Source organism: Canis aureus, chromosome 5, assembly GCF_053574225.1.
Source record: "Canis aureus isolate CA01 chromosome 5, VMU_Caureus_v.1.0, whole genome shotgun sequence".
NCBI classification, from domain to species: Eukaryota; Metazoa; Chordata; class Mammalia; order Carnivora; family Canidae; genus Canis; species Canis aureus.
In genome coordinates, this window is record NC_135615.1 from 54,501,269 (window position 1) to 54,519,306 (window position 18,038).

The window sequence follows — 18,038 nt, forward strand, 5'->3', positions numbered from 1 at the left end:
TATGTGTGGTGCCATGCTGGCCCAGTGCTAGGCTGAAGACAGGGAGCGCCCCCATAAAGGGCTTTTGAATTAACCAATGTTTACCTTGAGATGTTTGGGGTGGGTCAGCCTGCTGTGAGAGTTTCTCCAACCTTCTTCCACATGGAATCTTTATCTTGATGGTAAGTCATTTTCCTCAATTCTGATATATTTCTTGCCTCTCTTTCTCCTCCCGCCCTGGACTCCTCTCTCTGGAACCTGAAGGGCTTTCTTACTTTCCCTTTCAGTCAGATGAAATGTATTCTTACATCATATCTTCTTTCTTCCTTTTTCTAGGTCTTATAAATAAAGCTCTGGAGTCCAAATTTACCAGACTTGACTCTAGATAAGTAAAGGGAAGATTTACAAAGTAGAAGGCTCTTTTTTTTTTTTCCCCAAAAAAGCTTGACTTTCAAGGCTACTGTCATACTATAAAATCAAAACATTAGCTTATCAACTCAGAGAGAAATGATAACCTCTGAGTTTAAGTGTCTGCCCACCCTCTCTCTTTCCCTGTGGCCATCAACTGTAAAGGCCAAAGGAATTTAAGGAAGCACGGTTTGCTAGGGATTAATATTTGAAGGGAGGAGGAAGAGAGACTAGTTTAATATTTTAAGAATATTCTCCACCGAGCTTATGGGAGAGCCACTTGTTGCATATTAACAATATGTCAGGCACTCTGTTAAGTGTTTCCCTTGCTTTTTTTCATGTGATCCTTACAGCTCCCAAAGAGGACTTTACTTATGAAGACACTAAGGTCTTAAGTCAAACTCTCTTACCTACCCATCAACCCTAACCTTTAGAAAGGTTATCAATTTGCTGAAAATCATAGAAGCCATCAGGAATGGAGCTAGGATTTGAGCCCATGGGTGTGCCTTGATAATTTGCAGAATTAGTGATGATGACACTGTGTCTCAGAGAGGACAGAGGGGTGATGACAAGTAAATCCGTTCCATATCCAAGAGCACACATCACATATTTCATTATACCTTGCTTTTTCATGTTTTTCACTAAAATTCTCATGCTCTTTGAAACACATCTGGCAAATCCAAGTATTGCTCATTGGAGGAGATTGGCAAAAATTTGGCAGAAGACAGAAGGACAAGGGCATAGAATGTTCATAAAATACCAATTCCCGGGAAACAAACTTCCATTTTCCTGGTAAGTTCATTAATTTTTCACTCACATCATTTTTGAAAAGGACTTTAACGAGCCATTTATTGGAAGTCTGTTAGAGGCCTACATTGTAGATGCTATATTTTTATTGGTTCCCTTTTTATGAAAAGGCAAAACCAAAGTACACAGTGTTCAGAGGACTTTCTTAAAATGGGAGGCATCTGAGTCACAGAAGTAAAGTTAAATTCTCTAAGCTTCCGGTCCCATAATATCTTTCTTTAAATACACTTTTGTCCTGCAGCTTAACTTTACCAAGATCACAGGATGATTCTGTAGGAAGAAGAGAATCCATCTGACCTGCCTACACGGCAGTGAAGCAACCTCCCTGGAACTCGTTTCTTTTCACACTCCAAAGAAATTATGTTTGAAACAACAGAGGTGGCAGGAATTTGGGGAAAAAAGAGTAAGTCCAATGTTCTTTAAAAAAAAAAATACAGGAAGCAGTGTTTCTTAAAGTATAGATCAATAGTGTAAAAGCCCATATTTCAATACTGTCATGTTTTGTAACTCATGCCATCTATAACTTAGAATACACTCTTAGGGAGAAAGAAAAGCAAATAGTCAAGCTTGTCTAAAGATAAATGACACAATGTTCCAGAACAGCAGTGAAAACCATTAAGATCAGTGGTTGATGCATATGAAAACACCTTAGATTACTTTAGAAGCATTCTTTCATATAATCAAAGGTGATTTTAAAAAGATGAAGACTCCAAACAAAAACAAAGAAGTGAACTGTAAGAGAAATGTGGAGCGAGAATATTATACCAGGAAACAAGAAGAGTTTTAAATACATAAAGTAGAGGAAGATGAAGGAATAAACAGGGCTATTAAGAGAGAATGCAAGACCTTTTTTTTTTTTAAAGTGGCCAAGACAACTTGAGAAATGAAATGACTTCTTTGTCTTAGTGTGTGAGCAGGATACACGGGGACAGATGCCAGAAGCAGGCACGTTTCCCAAAGGAGGAAGAAACAGAAAAGAAAATTGGTTTCCCGCCAGAACAGGTGGCGTGTTGACATGTACACATCTGACAGGCAGGATTCTGCAACTTTCCAAGGGTCTGCCCAGGCCCATGTGAGGTTGTCTCTAAGACTTCAGGGCAAGGCACCATGGGGGAGGCTCAGTGAGATGGTTTCAGATGTTTTTGGACACATGAGAGATAGCAGTGGAGGGTAAGAAAAATCATGGAGCAGCCTGCTGTTGAGCACAAGGCTGAAGGTTGGGCTAAACCGGTTCAGTGCTCATGGTCTGATATTTTTAACCATCCATTTGGGAGAAGAGCCAAATGTCTGGTTAACTTCAGTGCCGGCAGATACTCGCTCAACTCCCTTTGACCTTCTCAATACTGTGAAAGCTTCATCAGGACTTGTCTTCCTTTTTTTTTTTTTTTTCTTATCTTTTTTTTCTTTCTTTTTTTCTCCACTAGTAGCGGTACTGGAGGTTACTAAGTGGGTGGGTGGGTCTGAGATAGGGAAAGAATACGGAGGTGGGGGGGGGGGAAGTTGAGGCTAAATGTTCCGACAGAGTTTAGAATCCTCTACCGTCTGTCTAACTGCCTTTTGTTATCATCTGTGACTGGGGCTCTGTAAATGGCACACCTACCCAATCACAAAAATGTCTGAATAATAGTCTGGGGCCATATCTGGGGTAAAATCATCAAACCAAATAGTGATGACTTGAGAGTAACATTTCTGGCCTGGCAATAATTGAGAGGCAGTAGAGAGTTGTAGTTACAAGTGTGGGCTCAGAAATAGGCCTACTTGGTTTTGAATCCTCATCCTACTTATTGACTGTGATATTGGGTATTGAACATGAACGTGTTCTTGGGTATCAAAACCTCCAATGCCTTAATTCCCTCAGTTCTAAAGCAGGGATGATAACAGCACTTCTCTGGAGCAGAGGTCTCCCAATACATCCACTGCGCTATTTCTTCTCCCTCCTGGGAGCACAGGAAAACCACATTTCCCATTCTATTCCTTCACCTCTGTGGGGCCTGGTGACCAGTTCTATTAGAATGTAGACAGAAGTGAGAATGACATTCCTGGGCTGACCCCTAAAACCTCCCACGAGATCCTCTGGGCTCCTTGTCTCTTCTCACGCTCCGCTTGCCAGTGGCAGAAGATCTAGGAGAAGATTCTGAGACACCCTCCCCTGCCCCCGCAGCTGTTGCTGCCTTCCCAAATCATGGTGTGAAAACCTGCCTGCCACTCATGTGATTGACAGTGATTTAAGGAAGAAATCAATCTTTTCTTGTATGAAGTCACTAAGATTGGAGGATGTTTGTTATGAAAGTTAACCAATTCTAATACCACCTCAAACTATTAGTCACCCATGACCAAAAAAAAAAAAAAAAAAAAAAAAAACCCAAAAAACAAAAAAACAACCAAAACTACAGCATAAAGTCATTCTAAAGATTAAATTATGATGAGATGAGCACTGGGGGTGTTATACTGTATGTCGGCAAATCAAACTTCAATAAATAAATAAATAAATAAATAAATAAATAAATAAATAAATAAATAAATATTAAATTAGTTACTATACATAGAAACTATCACAACGGTATCTGATACATGCTAAGCTCTCCATAAATATTATCTCACATATCCTCATCAATAGAGAACTGGCCAGTTGGGTATAACCCAAAAACATTTGGGTAATGTTTTTGCCCAAGTAATACGATTTTCTCCTTCTCAGCAAGTTTCAGCATGGACTGGGCCATCTACCCTTCACAGTTGTCCAACTGGGTCTATGACATGCTGCAAATAATCAGTCTGGGACAGACTGGGCAAGGCAGGATATTTGAAGGGCTGGAAATCTGCAAGAACCTCTAAGTCTCAGGCATTCTAGATGCTCAGAGATACTTTTCCCAAACACCTAAGTTTCAGATGATCTGTAACACGACTTCAAGATTCCAATCAGGAATTCCGTCAGAGAAATCACACCAACTGCTTAATACTTGCGCTGCAGGGCTGTTGGGTTTCTCAACAGCATAGGCGGAGAGCTCAGCACAGAACACGGGAGGTAAGCACATGCTCGGCATCTAATAAATTGTAGCAGTACTACTCATAACAATAGTGATTATCACTATTATTTGAATCCTTTTCTCCTTAGGACTGCAAGATGTGTCTATTGCACGCTTTCTATCTTGGGCTCTTTAGAAAGCGATTTTGTAGCCTGATGCGGCTGGGGCCTTGCCCATTCTGTGATACCACCTTTCCTAACATTGCATTTACCTTTTCCCTGCCTGCAGTCAGGGGCTTGCTCTTATGCTTGCTCGACCTGATGAGGCTAACTGGCCCCTGCCCTCTATAGCATCCTGTACTTGTTCGCCAGCTCCACCCTTGTGTACTGTGGCATGTCACGCGTGAGCTAGGCAACATCGCACAGAGGTCTCAACAATAATCAGGTGGCAGACGGTGATTTTTTTTTTCAAAAAAGCATTAGTCTCAGTTCTAGAATTCCCCTTTTTTCTTAGGTTCAGGTCAATAGATAAAGACCTTAATGTTCCTTTAATGTGGGGATGAGCAAACCTGGCTGCTTATAGGTTTGGCAAACTCCGTCTGGCTGATTTCCAAGCACTATATGGCTGGCAACTTCTCAGGCTATTTCTGCCAAACGCTTTCTCCCCTTAACCTCCACGTGTGTATGTATTTCAAAGGGAATTTAGACCATAAATTTCTAATTTATTCATACCTAACTGATCAAAGCTGTGGCATCGGTCTTGATCCACACTCACAGGTTGTAAGTTCTGTTCCTGTGACCCAGGGAAACCTACAGAGGTTGGCAACAACCACCTCCGAGAGAAGAGACAAAACCGTTGTCAGGGCCTGCGACACAGCTAGCTCACATCTGTCCCGCAGACAATATTTAAATGGACTTACCCCCTTTGAATTCCAAAGGGAAGGTCAAGAAAAAGGTTCCCCAAATCTCTCTTTGGCCAGCAACATGAAATGGGAGAAGCCTGGACCCTCTCTCAGGGAGACACGTCTGGGGGCAGCGAGCCAGTTGGGAGAGTTCAGGTGCAGGAGCCTGGTTTTCCGGAGCTTAGTTTATGGGACACTGTAGACAAGACCAAGAAAACATGCCCTGTCCACATCAAGGAAAAAGGCAGGGGTGCCAGGGAAGGGAGGATGGAAGGGAGGTTGGAAGGGAGTGGAATATGACAATAACGGGGATTCTTGGTGCTCCCTCGAAGCCACTCTTTGGTGCTATGTCTGACCTGACAACAGCACACTTGGGATCTAGGGTCTTGGGGCCTCCAATTTCCAGAAGCAAAAGAAACCACTGCAATACTGGCTAGGAGAGAGTGACTATAAAAGGCAAATCTTTCCTAAAAGTGTATGGACATCAAGCAGGCCAAGTTCAGGCTGGTTAAGTGCCCAGGTTATTTTGCTGTGATCCGTTTTCTTCTTCCCTGGCAACTTTTTATAACGTTGGCTCTCCTCCCACAGATGACAGAGCATCATGTGAGTGTGCACGGAGGAGGTTCGCTCTGCAAATATTCCAGGGAAGCCTGCTCTCCTAGAAAGGCAGGTGAAAAAATGCAGCAGATTTATTTTGGCTGCCCATGAGCTAGAACAGGATGGAGGGGTCTCACCTCAGAAAGATAGGAGGTAGCCTCGGACAGTCATAAAAAATCACTAACTGTACAGACTTTATTTTTTTTTTCAGTTTACAAACCAGTTTTAAAGGAATGTTTCAAGTTAACAAAAATAATAAAATAATACATAAATAAATAAATGTTTCCAAGATGTCCCTCCCCTTCTACCCCGAGAATAGACCCACAGAGAACAAAGTTCAAAGGTATAAAAGGAAAATGTTTAGGATGTCTGCTTATCAGCAACCATGGGATGTTATGACATCAGTTATAACTTCCGAGGACAAGATGTGGTTGTTGTTGTTTTTAATTTTTTTAATAAAATCCCCTGATCCTTGGTTCTTTATTGCTGGCCTATACACCCTTGTGTCCTCTGATCCTCTTGTGAGTGGGTAGGACTCAGAACTTGCCTCTAACCCAACAGGATATAGCAAAAGTGATAGGCTATCACTTTAAGGATTATGTTGTGTTACGTAAGGCCCCGTCCTGCTGGCAGATTGGCCCACACGGCAGGGGGCTCAGGGCAGCTCGGAGGGCAGCTTCCACTGAGAGACGCAACCAGCCAGAGGCCTCAGCGTCACAACCACCAGGAAATGAATTCTCTCCAAAACTTGAGAGAGCTTAGAAGCAGACTCTCACCCAGGGAAGCCTCCAAATGAGAATGCAGCCTAGCAGACACCCTGATGACAGCCTTCTGACACCCTGAGCAGGGGACCCTGCTAAGCTGTGCCCAGACTCCTGACTCACAGAATCTGCGGGGTAATAAATGTTTTTCATTTTAAGCCACTAAATCGGTAGTCATTTGTTGTTCAGCGAGAGATAACTGACCCACCGAGTGTCTATCAACCATTTCCACTACTCAGAGGTTTCCTATTAAAGCGATGAAACACAAAGCTGAGCTCTGTAGTCCACCGATGTTATAAATGGCACAACAAGCCACGACTCCACTACTCCAAGTGACCACCCGGGGAAAATGAGATAAACATTTTGTCAGGGATAGGCCTTTCCTCACCTTTCAGCACAGTTAGGGGAAAAAAAAAACCCATAGTGAATGATAATGCATCCTTCATGCATTTGAACCCTGTGTCAGGGAAATGCTTTGCTGGAATAAAGGGAACACCATACACCAAAGCTTTCCCTACCCTAGAGGTCACTTATAGAATTTCCTTAAGGCCGCCGATCCAAGCAGATGAAATAACTAGGAGAACCCACATAGATTTACTTTTGCATCATCATTTGCCTGTAAACTGCAAATTTCAAGACTCTTACTCTGCCCACCAAGAAATCCTTACTTCTTACTAGGACATCCAAGGCCTGCAGAGTCTGGCACAGCCTGCATCTTTGACCTCCCCACTAGCATTCCAGTTTGGTACGTCTGCCCCACACAGACCTTGCTTCTGGTCCTTATGTCTGCTTCCAAGGTTTCTGTCTGGAACACTTGCCAGAATTTCCACGGTTATCTCCTCAGACTTCAGGCTTGATCATCCCCTCCCTTAGCAAGACCTTCCTCGGGTTTCCCAAAGGTCCCCTTCCTGGCCAGTCATTTGTTTTCACCTCAACTTCTTTTATTTCCTTCAACACCCCAATACTATCGAAATGTCTTGTGTATGGGTTTCTCTTCTTCTTTTTTTTTAATTTTTTTTAATTTTTGTATTTATTTATGATAGTCACAGAGAGAGAGAGAGGCAAAGACACAGGCAGAGGGAGAAGCAGGCTCCATGCACCGGGAGCCCGACGTGGGATTCGATCCCGGGTCTCCAGGATCGCGCCCTGGGCCAAAGGCAGGCGCCAAACCGCTGCGCCACCCAGGGATCCCTCTTCTTCTTTTTTTAAATTTAAATTCATGTTTATGGATTTATATATGTGATCGTTCTATGTCTCTTACCAGACTATGATGGCCACACAGTAGATGCTCAATAGCTATTGACTGAATACATCAATTGAGATATGATTACTATAAAAGACTACTAATACTTGATTTACTTTTCTTTTTTGGCTTCTTGCACACCTTCTCACAGGTCTGAAATCCCACAGGAGTTTTGCCATTAACTCAGCCAGCATTTTTCATCCACCTGCATACACAGCACTACACAAGATATCTTCAGGGCAACCACAGTTGGAAAAGACATAGTTTTGCCCTTAAGGACTATACAAATTACCTGGGTGGGAGGATGCGGCACCCACAAATTGATCAAAATCTAACTATCAGGCACTCTCCACACCAATATCTGGGCCAAACTAAATACAGAATTACTTAGGGAGTGCAAAGTGAAGTGACTAGAAAACTTTTTACAGGAGCTGATTCTTGCAATGGGTGTGTCTGTGGGAGAGAAGGCTGGGCATTCAGTATGAGGTGAGAAGACTGAGGTGAAGGCATTAAACTCCTGGAATTTATGTATGCATTTCCCAGAAGAAAATAGATCTCTAACCCTGAGCTTGCCTGAGCTTTGGAATCACTTAAAAGAAAAAAAAAAAAAAAGAAAGAAAGAAATGCTGGTTTCTACCTAACTGAAGATATCAATATTGGCCTCAACTTCAATCAAATCAGAATCTCTGGGGTTGGGTTTGGGATGGGTATTTCTCAAAAGGTTCCCCGTGAGTCAATGTGCATCCAGAGTTGAGAGCCCCTGCCAGCCTGAAACACCATAACTGGGTTCAACTGATGAGAAGTGCTCCAGGATGACAAGGGGAGGCAGCCACAGGTAGCAAGTAAGGTTCTGAAGCAGAACAGCCCGGGTTCAAACCGAAGCCTTGCAGCTTCCTTGCTGGGTGATCTTGGGCATATGGCTTAAGCTCTCTGAGCCTCGTTTACACATCTGTGGGCTGGGAATAAGAAGTGCAGTTACCTCCTGAGGTCGATGGAGCACTAAACGAGGTAAGGCTCATAAAGCATTGACACAGCCAGTGAGTGGCACATAATCAGAGATCCAACTTTTTCATCATCGTTATTATCTAGGCCCAAGATTCTCAGTTTTTCAGAAAGCCACCAGAAAGTCCAATGTCCCTTTCTGAAGTCTCTGCTTCCAACAGTTTGACAAATGATCTTAACCCCAACCACAGCCAGAGCTTAGCACAGTGACAAATTCGAGCAGGACCACAGAGAAATAAGACAGAGATGAGCTAAGTCCACCTGGGAGCAAATGCGCCTCTTAATGGAAAGTGAAATCATGAGTGATGGGGCCAGCAGGCTCCTCTGATGAGGAGCCCAAGAGCTCCCAATGTCGGAACAGCCCTTTCTGTAAAAAAGTTACAGGGCATTTAAGTGAAACGTGGCAAGGATTTTCCACATTACTTTGATCAACAGTGCTGTCTTTCCCCCTCATTAGTGTGGACACAGCCCTAGAATCCAGATCAAACCGTGAGTCACTCCCTATCTACCTCATCCTCTTCCCCATCGCTTTACTCCAAAGTGCCTCAACATGTGGCCTGCTTAATTTTTTTCAGACAAGTCAAACATTTCCTCAACTTCTCAAAGTGAGCAATGTGCCAAGAATGAAACCATTTAGATCATTTCTGCTTCTCAGAGAGGAACTTTATTCCTTGAGGTGTTCAGAATCCACAGCATGACTCTATTTTCACATTTCCATGTTATGTTTAAGGTGCGGGCCTTGTCAGTGTGGCAGGATACAAAATCAATGCCCAGAAGTCAGTGGCATTTCTATACACTAACAATGAGACTGAAGAAAGAGAAATTAAGGAGTCAATCTCATTTACAATTGCACCCAAAAGCATAAGATACCTAGGAATAAACCTAGCCAAAGAGGTAAAGGATCTATACCCTAAAAACTACAGAACACCTCTGAAAGAAATTGAGGAAGACACAAAGAGATGGAAAAATATTCCATGCTCATGGATTGGCAGAATTAATATTGTGAAAATGTCAATGTTACCCAAGGCAATTTACACGTTTAATACAATCTCTATCAAAATACCATGGACTTTCTTCAGAGAGTTAGAACAAATTATTTTAAGATTTGTGTGGAATCAGAAAAGATCCCGAATAGCCAGGGGAGTTTTAAAAAAGAAAACCATATCTGGGGGCATCACAATGCCAGATTTCAGGTTGTACTACAAAGCTGTGGTCATCAAGACAGTGTGGTACTGGCACAAAAACAGACACATAGATCAATGGAACAGAATAGAGAACCCAGAAGTGGACCCTGAACTCTATGGTCAACTAATATTCGATAAAGGAGGAAAGACTATCCATTGGAAGAAAGACAGTCTCTTCAATAAATGGTGCTGGGAAAATTGGACATCCACATGCAGAAGAATGAAACTAGACCATTCTCTTACACCATACACAAAGATAAACTCAAAATGGATGAAAGATCTAAATGTGAGACAAAATTCCATCAAAATCCTAGAGAAGAACACAGGCAACACCCTTTTTGAACTCGGCCACAGTAACTTCTTGCAAGATACATCCACGAAGGCAAAAGAAACAAAAGCAAAAATGAACTATTGGGACTTCATCAAGATAAGAAGCTTTTGCACAGCAAAGGATACAGTCAACAAAACTCAAAGACAACCTACAGAATGGGAGAAGATATTTGCAAATGACGTATCAGATAAAGGGCTAGTTTCCAAGATCTATAAAGAACTTATTAAACTCAACAGCAAAGAAACAAACAATCCAATAATGAAATGGGCAAAAGACATGAAGAGAAATCTCACAGAGGAAGACATAGACATGGCTAACATGCATGTGAGAAAATGCTCCGCATCACTTGCCATCAGGGAAATACAAATCAAAACCACAATGAGATACCACCTCACACCAGCGAGAATGGGGAAAATTAACAAGGCAGGAAACAACAAATGTTGGAGAGGATGCAGAGAAAAGGGAACCCTCTTACACTGTTGGTGGGAATGTGAACTGGTGCAGCCACTCTGGAAAACTGTGTGGAGGTTCCTCAAAGAGTTAAAAATAGACCTGCCCTACGACCTAGCAATTGCCCTGCTGGGGATTTACCCCAAAGATACAGATGCAGTGAAATGCAGGGACACCTGCACCCCAATGTTTCTAGCAGCAATGGCCACAATAGCCAAACTGTGGACGGAGCCTCGGTGTCCACCGAAAGATGAATGGATAAAGAAGATGTAGTTTATGTATACAATGGAATATTCCTCAGCCATTAGAAATAACAAATACCCACCATTTGCTTCAACGTGGATGGAACTGGAGGGTATTATGCTGAGTGAAATAAGTCAATCAGAGAAGGACAAACATTATATGGTCTCATTCATTTGGGGAATATAAAAAATAGTCAAAGGGAATAGAGGGGAAGGGAGAAGAAATGGGTAGGAAATATCAGAAAGGGAGACAGAACATAAAGACTCCTAACTCTGGGAAATGAACTAGGGGTGGTGGAAGGGGAGGAGGGCGGGGGGTGGGGGTGACTGGGTGGCGGGCACTGAGGGGGGCACTTGATGGGATGAGCAGTGGGTGTTATTCTGTATGTTGGCAAATTGAACACCAATAAAAAACAAATTTATTATTTAAAAAATAAAATAAAATAGTATTTCAAAATGGAAAAAAAAAAAAAGGTGTGGGCCTTGGGATCACACAGAACACGAGTTTGGACATCTTGGGCATAGGGACCTCAAGTCCTAGAAAGGAAAAGCTTTAGGAGCAGTGGGTTTTAGACAATGAGCAGGAAAGGGGCTGCAGGGAGAGAAAATTAACATGAAACAGTAAGAGCTCAAAGAGACATTTTCAATTTCAACAATTTCAAATTTCAACAATTTCAACAATTTCAAATGCTCTGGAAAGTCAAACAAAATAGGAATACAGAGGTGTCCTTTCAGCAAAGCAACACTGTGGTGTTCAGTAATCTTGACTTCAGTTATTATAGTTTCAAGGTCTAAAATATACATTTGGGTTTTCTTTTATAATTTAAAAAATGCAATTTCTGGCATATCGCTAAATGCTTATAAAATGAAGGCTGGAAGGAGACCCTCTGGATCCTTTGATGGTGGTCAACACTGGAATAACATTCAGGGTGACTTTTAAGTCTTTTTATTGGTCTCTGCAGTGGCATTTGAACTTTGTGTAACGAGCATTTATTATTTTTGTACTACTAAAAGATAAATTTCTAGATGAAATAAAGTGTGTGTTTTACAAAAAGACCCTGGCTCCTTTGGAAAGAAGGAGTGGTTTTAGAAAATACCCCACATCTTCTGCTTGGTGAATAAAGGGTGGTCACCGAGTATGAATTTTAAATGTTCAGGGGCTGGGAAAAGCCTTCTGCCCTGGAAAGAGAAGATGAAAAAGACTCCTGGTTGGAAGAGGACGGGCCTTCTGGCTCCCCCGGGGAGGGCGGCTGTGAGCGGCTCAGCCGGGCCTCCAAATACTCACTGCCACCACCACCACCGCCACCGAGGGGACAGCAGACGCCCCACCGCACGCGTTCACAGAGGCAGACCTCCGAGAAGCCTTCTCCTCGCCAAAGATTTAAGTCTCTGTTTCACAAATTCAATCAGTGCTTTTCATGGTTCCAAAGGACTACCATTCAACCTTTTTTTTTTTTCCTCTTCCATCATTCAACTCGGAAACATTCCTTTCTGTGGATTTTCATGAACCCCTGCCCAACACCAGGTGCAAATTGAAAAACCCCCACTGGCCAACTTCAGCATAGGGAGGACTACTGTTCTTTCCACAGAGCCCTCTTTCAGGCCAGGGGTTCAGATCTTTGCCCCTGGGCACATGAGTCAGGGGTTGCACTTTGATCCACAAGCATCACTCAAGAAAAACTCCCTCGCTGGGCCTGGCTGCCTCTGCAGAAGCCCCCACCCCCCCGTCTCTACCCCCCCAGTCTCGAGGCTCAGCTGCATCTGCCTGGGTGGACCTGGACAGACGTTGGGGAGGAAAGCTGGTGGCATTCCTTGCTCATCTTAGCCTTTAAGCATACAACAGTCCGGACCTCTAACTTTCCACCCACCGTGGTGTATGCGTAGTTGACATTATCATTTGGCAAATACTTTACAGTGAGTTACTTTCCTTGGCGTGCAGTTCAGAGACTAACGGGTGGTCCCTCTCACTCGGGGCGCTCCACACGCGGATCAGAAGCTCAGCTGTGCCACCAACGTGCAAGGAAGGACACGGGGGCCTTCAGAAACCAGCTGGTTCAAACAGGAGTTCAATTCTGGTTTCCAGTCAGCTCTGGACAGTACTTGTGGTGTGAGCAATCACCCCATTACATTTTATTTTATAAGCCTTTACTGAGCATCTACTTTGTAATTTCAGCTGCCATAATTAATCCAAACACCTATCATTTAACTGAATTGCTGCCTCCATATCTTAAGGAGGGCTTGAAAGTGCAAGATTAGTCCTACAGCCTCTGTACAAATATTTTATCCTCTGCTAATTGAGGGTGGGGTATACATGGCTAATAATAAATCCTGCTATTAGAGTTTTCCTGATGTGAATTCATTAGATTTGTCACTGTGCACTTGGTGACTAAATATGACATCCAAATTCCCCATTTGAAGTACGGGGGAGGGGGGCGTTGCTGGGGGTGGCTTGGAGTAAGGTTTTCTGGTATTATAGGCTCTGTCCACCTGTTTTACAGCTCAAAGGAGGAGTTTGGACAACATCTTGAAAGAAAGACATTGAAATACCAGGTTATAAACATTACAGAAGGCTCTGGATCCTACTCTGCACACCAGCTGTATCAGTGAGCATCCTGCAGGATACAGATGGCTCACTCACGCTGCTAATTCATGAAATGAATTAGACTCTTCACAAAGGCACAGGCGAGGTTTCAGGGAACAAGCCAGGGCAGGGCAGTGCTCCGTGGCAGGTAGCAGCTAAGAACTGCTGCTACCACTGGAAGCCCAAACACCTAAGGAGGCGGAGAGGATACCAGCAGCAGGAGGGGACAGCTAGAGAGGCAGGGTCTCACGAAAGGGACCGCAGTCTTTGGAAGAAAGACACAGACACACCCAAGCAACAGGCCATAGCGAGTCAGGGGGATTAATACCTCAATTCTCTGCCTTTCCTCCTTCCTGATCCCCTGCTGGTGTCCCCTATTAGCCAAGGCCAGCTGGGAGCTGGGTGATGGGGGAGTGTGGGGTGCATATAGGTCAGGGCCGTGGCTCCAGACAGAGAAGAACGGAGAAGGGTGGAGAGTAGGTGGGGTGTTGGGGGCACACACCACCACCTATTTTCAAGCGTGATGAGTACACAACGAAGAGCACAATGAATGCATTCTTTCCTGGAAGCTAAACACTCATGTGTCGTTAAGGAGTTGATGGCCGAGCTTGTTCTGGTACAGGTAGGAAGTCCATCTGGATGGAAGGAGAAGGCATCGTGGGCTGAGAACTGTGAGGAAAGGAATTTCAAAGCTGTGTGGCCAGAGTTTCTAGGGCAGGATGTGAGCCCCGGAAGGTGAGGAGGTCAGGTTATGGGATGCTGGGGGGGGGGTGGGGGATGGGCAGGAGGATTTGTTTTCTTTTTTTCTAGAGAGAGAGCATGCACATGCACACACACAGGGTGAGTGGGAGTGGGGGGGGGTAGACAGGGGTGAGGCAGAGGGAGAGAGAGAATGCCAAAGACACTCCACCCTGAACACGGAGCCCTATGTGGGGCTCCATCTCCCCACCCTGAGGTCATGACCTGAGCCAAAATCAAAGAGTCAGATGCTCAACTCACTGAGCCACCCAGGCACTGGGCAGTGGGTTTTTTTTTTTTTTTTCTTTTTATGGACACGCAGCAGTGAAGTGTTATCATCAGACCCATCGTTTGGAAAGGCGGTCAGCTACATCGAGATGGGATTCATGACACTGTCGAGCCTCAAACCCTTTTCTGGAAATAAGTAGAGCAAAGAGATCAGATAATCAACATAAACAAAAGAATTTTTTTCTGACCACCACAGCCCCAGAGAACCTGGTTCAGGTAACAGCTGAGGAGTCAGTACAATCACCTCCCTTTGTAACCCAATCATTTTGCTTAAACGCCTTCCCCAAAGATAACCTCCCTCTAGGTTCAAGATGTATTCTGTGGACATTCTCTGTATCTAGAACAACACTGAATGTATCGCACAGAAGGGCCGGGTCCTTTTGTGTCATAGGATGCTTGTAAAGAACCTTCCTTGGCCCAGAAGCCCCGCTGGCTGACTCTTTTGCTGCTCCATCACCTCATGTTGAAATACGTATACACCATGACTTTCTCAGTGAGTTGTTACTTTAGATTAAGCACACTGCAATGCCTTTGAATGCACCACGCTGGATCCTGCTGAGTGTCCCTCACTACCACCCCCAGTGCTAAATATGCTCCAAACATGAACAGGTATTTGTTTTTTCAAGAGCATACGGTCATTCTTTCTGCAGGAAACAACTCGTGCTTTGACAGGAGGGGCCCCTTACCACTCACCAAGGTGTCTCTCTCTAAAACAGTCCATGCCTTCAAGCACACCTACTATCTGAGTGCCAAACATTTATTCAACAGGACAACTATTTTGAACATCTATAATATACTAGCCCAGAGAGTCAATGGAAAACATTAATTTTGAACATAAAAATAAGGAAATGTGTGAGGGACTAAACAAATGACCTACCGTTACCTTTACCAAATAATATTTACAATTTTGCAGACCCTCAAAGCCTATTCAAAGACTGAATATTGTAGAAGTTTGGAATACAGCAGCAGCAGGGCTAGTGAGGAAGGTATTTTTTGGGTAAGGAAACATTTTAGCATTTGTCACATGATACCTCTTACAACATGTAGGGCCGCTAGAACTCTGGATTTAGGAGCACCAACTCCCACTCTTTTAGAACGTTCCTGAACTGTCCCCTTTTCAGGGGAGGCTCTTCAGAGGATTCCCTTCGCAGTCTCCGGGAGGCACCCCAAATTCTACATTCTGGCGGCTAGCACTGTGTAAAGTGGGGTTCTCCGTCACCCTCTTCAGGGTAACCTGGGCCATCCTGTTAAGCTGGCATTCATCAGCACCATCACTGGTTTAAATCATGCTATTTCATGCACGTCTATCACCTCCATTAGGCTGTGAACTTCCTAAACATGGGGGCCATACATGATCCAGGTTTCACAAAGTTGGCACAAGTCCTGGAAAATCATGGATTCTTTGTTCAATATGATCCTTTCCCCACAACTATAAGAGGTCCTTATGTATCACCATATTCGGATGCCTTAGCTTGCCCCCAACCAACATATGCTAGACATCAATTGCCACATAACAAAGTGCCACAGAAACACGGTGTCACCTGCAAAGTATTCTACTGGTCAAGCAGCCACAGAGGGTGTCCAGATTCAAGCCGAAGACCCTACCTGTCACTGAAGGAACGTTGAAAAATTTGTAATCATCTCTAATCTACCATGACAGCACTTGCCGGGTCTGTTAAAAGAAGACTGGCTATAATTCTTCAATCATGTTTCCTGGCTTGGGAAACAGAGTTTTAAAAAGATGGGAAAATGCATAAAGCATAACAGAAAAATCCAAATCTTCTAGTGCCTATGGCCCTGTATATCTTACTGCCCAAACAACCTGGTCAGTGGGCATCTCAAGTACATTTGGATCCCATTGTAGTCTCTAACAGTTTCCTGTCCCAGAAGGAAACTGGACATTTCAATGGTGATGAATGGAATAATTGGTATTTTTTATCAGGGGTAGGGCAGCATCAGAGATTAAAGCTGCAAGTATTAGAAAGTCCTGGGGATGGGCCTACAGTACCAAGCCCAAAAATCTTCCTTCAAGGATTCCTTTAGCTTGACTTGTGAGGGTTGACAACTTTGAGTAACTTTTGACTGGAAATTCTCCTCTACTTTGCATATTGGCAGCTCTAATCCACCCATGTACCTAAATCGGCCGTCTTGTGATCTGTTTCCCACAAGTGAGAAATAAAACCTCACCCACCTTGTTCCATGCCTGTTCAAAGTGCATGACCTGGCAAACAGACCTGGGATCAACCAAGGTGGTGGGCTATTAGGTAGTTGGAGTGAAGGACTTTACTTGGTCAACACAGAAACTAAAATAAGTCATCCTGTGAAGCTAGGTTAAATGGCATTTGAGCTAAAAGCTCTTTTGTTGAGCTTGAAAATTCTTGACCAAGGGGCGGGAGTCATAAAGTGCTTTATGAGTCATGAGAAGGTCAAAGATCACCTTTCAAGTTTGACAACTAGCCCTAGCTACTTACCGTGGCTTGCTTGCTCTCCCTTTTACACACCCTCCTCTACCCTCTTCAGCAGCTTCATCGTCTACGTCCGCGACACAGTCTATCTGTAATGAATTTGGATCCACTTCAAGGAATACACAGGAGGACTTGAGCTCCCAGAGCAGGCTGTTCTGTAGGAGGGACAGAGAAAAGAAAACACCCTGGGGCAGCTCTGTATTTCCAAAAGATTAAAAATAATTAAACAATAAGATATTCAACTTGGATTATTTCGGGACAGTGATTAATGGCTCTTCTCTTTCTAACGGTGCCCTCCCCCAAGCTAATCCTTCCCAACCTCATTTCAAAGAAAATGTTGGTTAACACTTTATTTGTTTCATTCCATGTACTCTTAAGTAAATCAGGGTTTATTATGGCCCTGACATTCATACCAGTCAGCTGCCTCCCTCTCTCCTCTCCTGGCATAATTGACGGTGAAAGAAAGAAGTCATTTTCAAAGGCAACAGGGCTTAACTGAGAATTATCTAATTACCCAAGTCAATAAAGGGTGTGTCCACCGGTAAACCACTACTGGAAGTAGAGGTCAGAGCCCAGGTACTTCCTCTCCAACATGCCCAGCACTGCGCCCACCGCAAGATAGCCACTCGATAAATGTTTGTTGCATGAATACATTATAGAAACAAGTATTTTCCTTTTTTTGATGTGGAAATTGAAACCTTCTTACAGGGACACAGACTGAGGTAAAGCAGAGGTGATGGTACACTGCTGCTCACATAGAATTTCTCAGATTCTATAATGGGCCCATGTGTCCCTTCATTGAGCATTTACTGAGCACCTACTATGTGCCAGACTCTGAATTCCATATTACAGTGCATTAAAATTGGCTTTGCTCTAGCAGAGGTGGCAACAAATTATAAAAAAATCCCCCAGCAGACAGTGGGTAGCAGGTCCATTGCACTTAGTGCACAGAACACTGAGGCACTCAGGAATTATTGGTTGAATAAAAGATAATATAGGAAAACAATAGCCAGAGATTATTTTAAGCACGACATCTCCAGTGCTCATGTCCTTGACTCTTAATGCAGCAATCTCTTGGCAGCCAAGGGTATTTTGAAG

The 18,038-nt window shown here is 43.6% G+C and overlaps 1 protein-coding gene across 9 annotated transcripts in view; it reads right to left on the reverse strand.

The window, feature by feature from the left end:
• LOC144314204 (uncharacterized) overlaps positions 1–16,856 on the reverse strand; it is a 55,448-nt gene extending 38,592 nt beyond the window's left edge. For 2 of the 9 annotated variants that reach the window (XR_013380026.1, XR_013380024.1), the window contains exons 1-3: positions 16,667–16,856; positions 5,077–5,254; positions 4,889–4,989 (exon numbers count right to left, since the gene is read on the reverse strand). The gene's annotated coding sequence lies outside the window, so the exon portion shown is untranslated. Of the gene's footprint in view, positions 1–84; positions 361–4,888; positions 4,990–5,076; positions 5,255–16,666 lie in introns of all 9 variants that reach the window. The other 7 variants (XR_013380028.1, XR_013380029.1, XR_013380022.1 and 4 more) reach the window with 5 other exon arrangements.
• Positions 16,857–18,038: the final 1,182 nt, after the last annotated feature.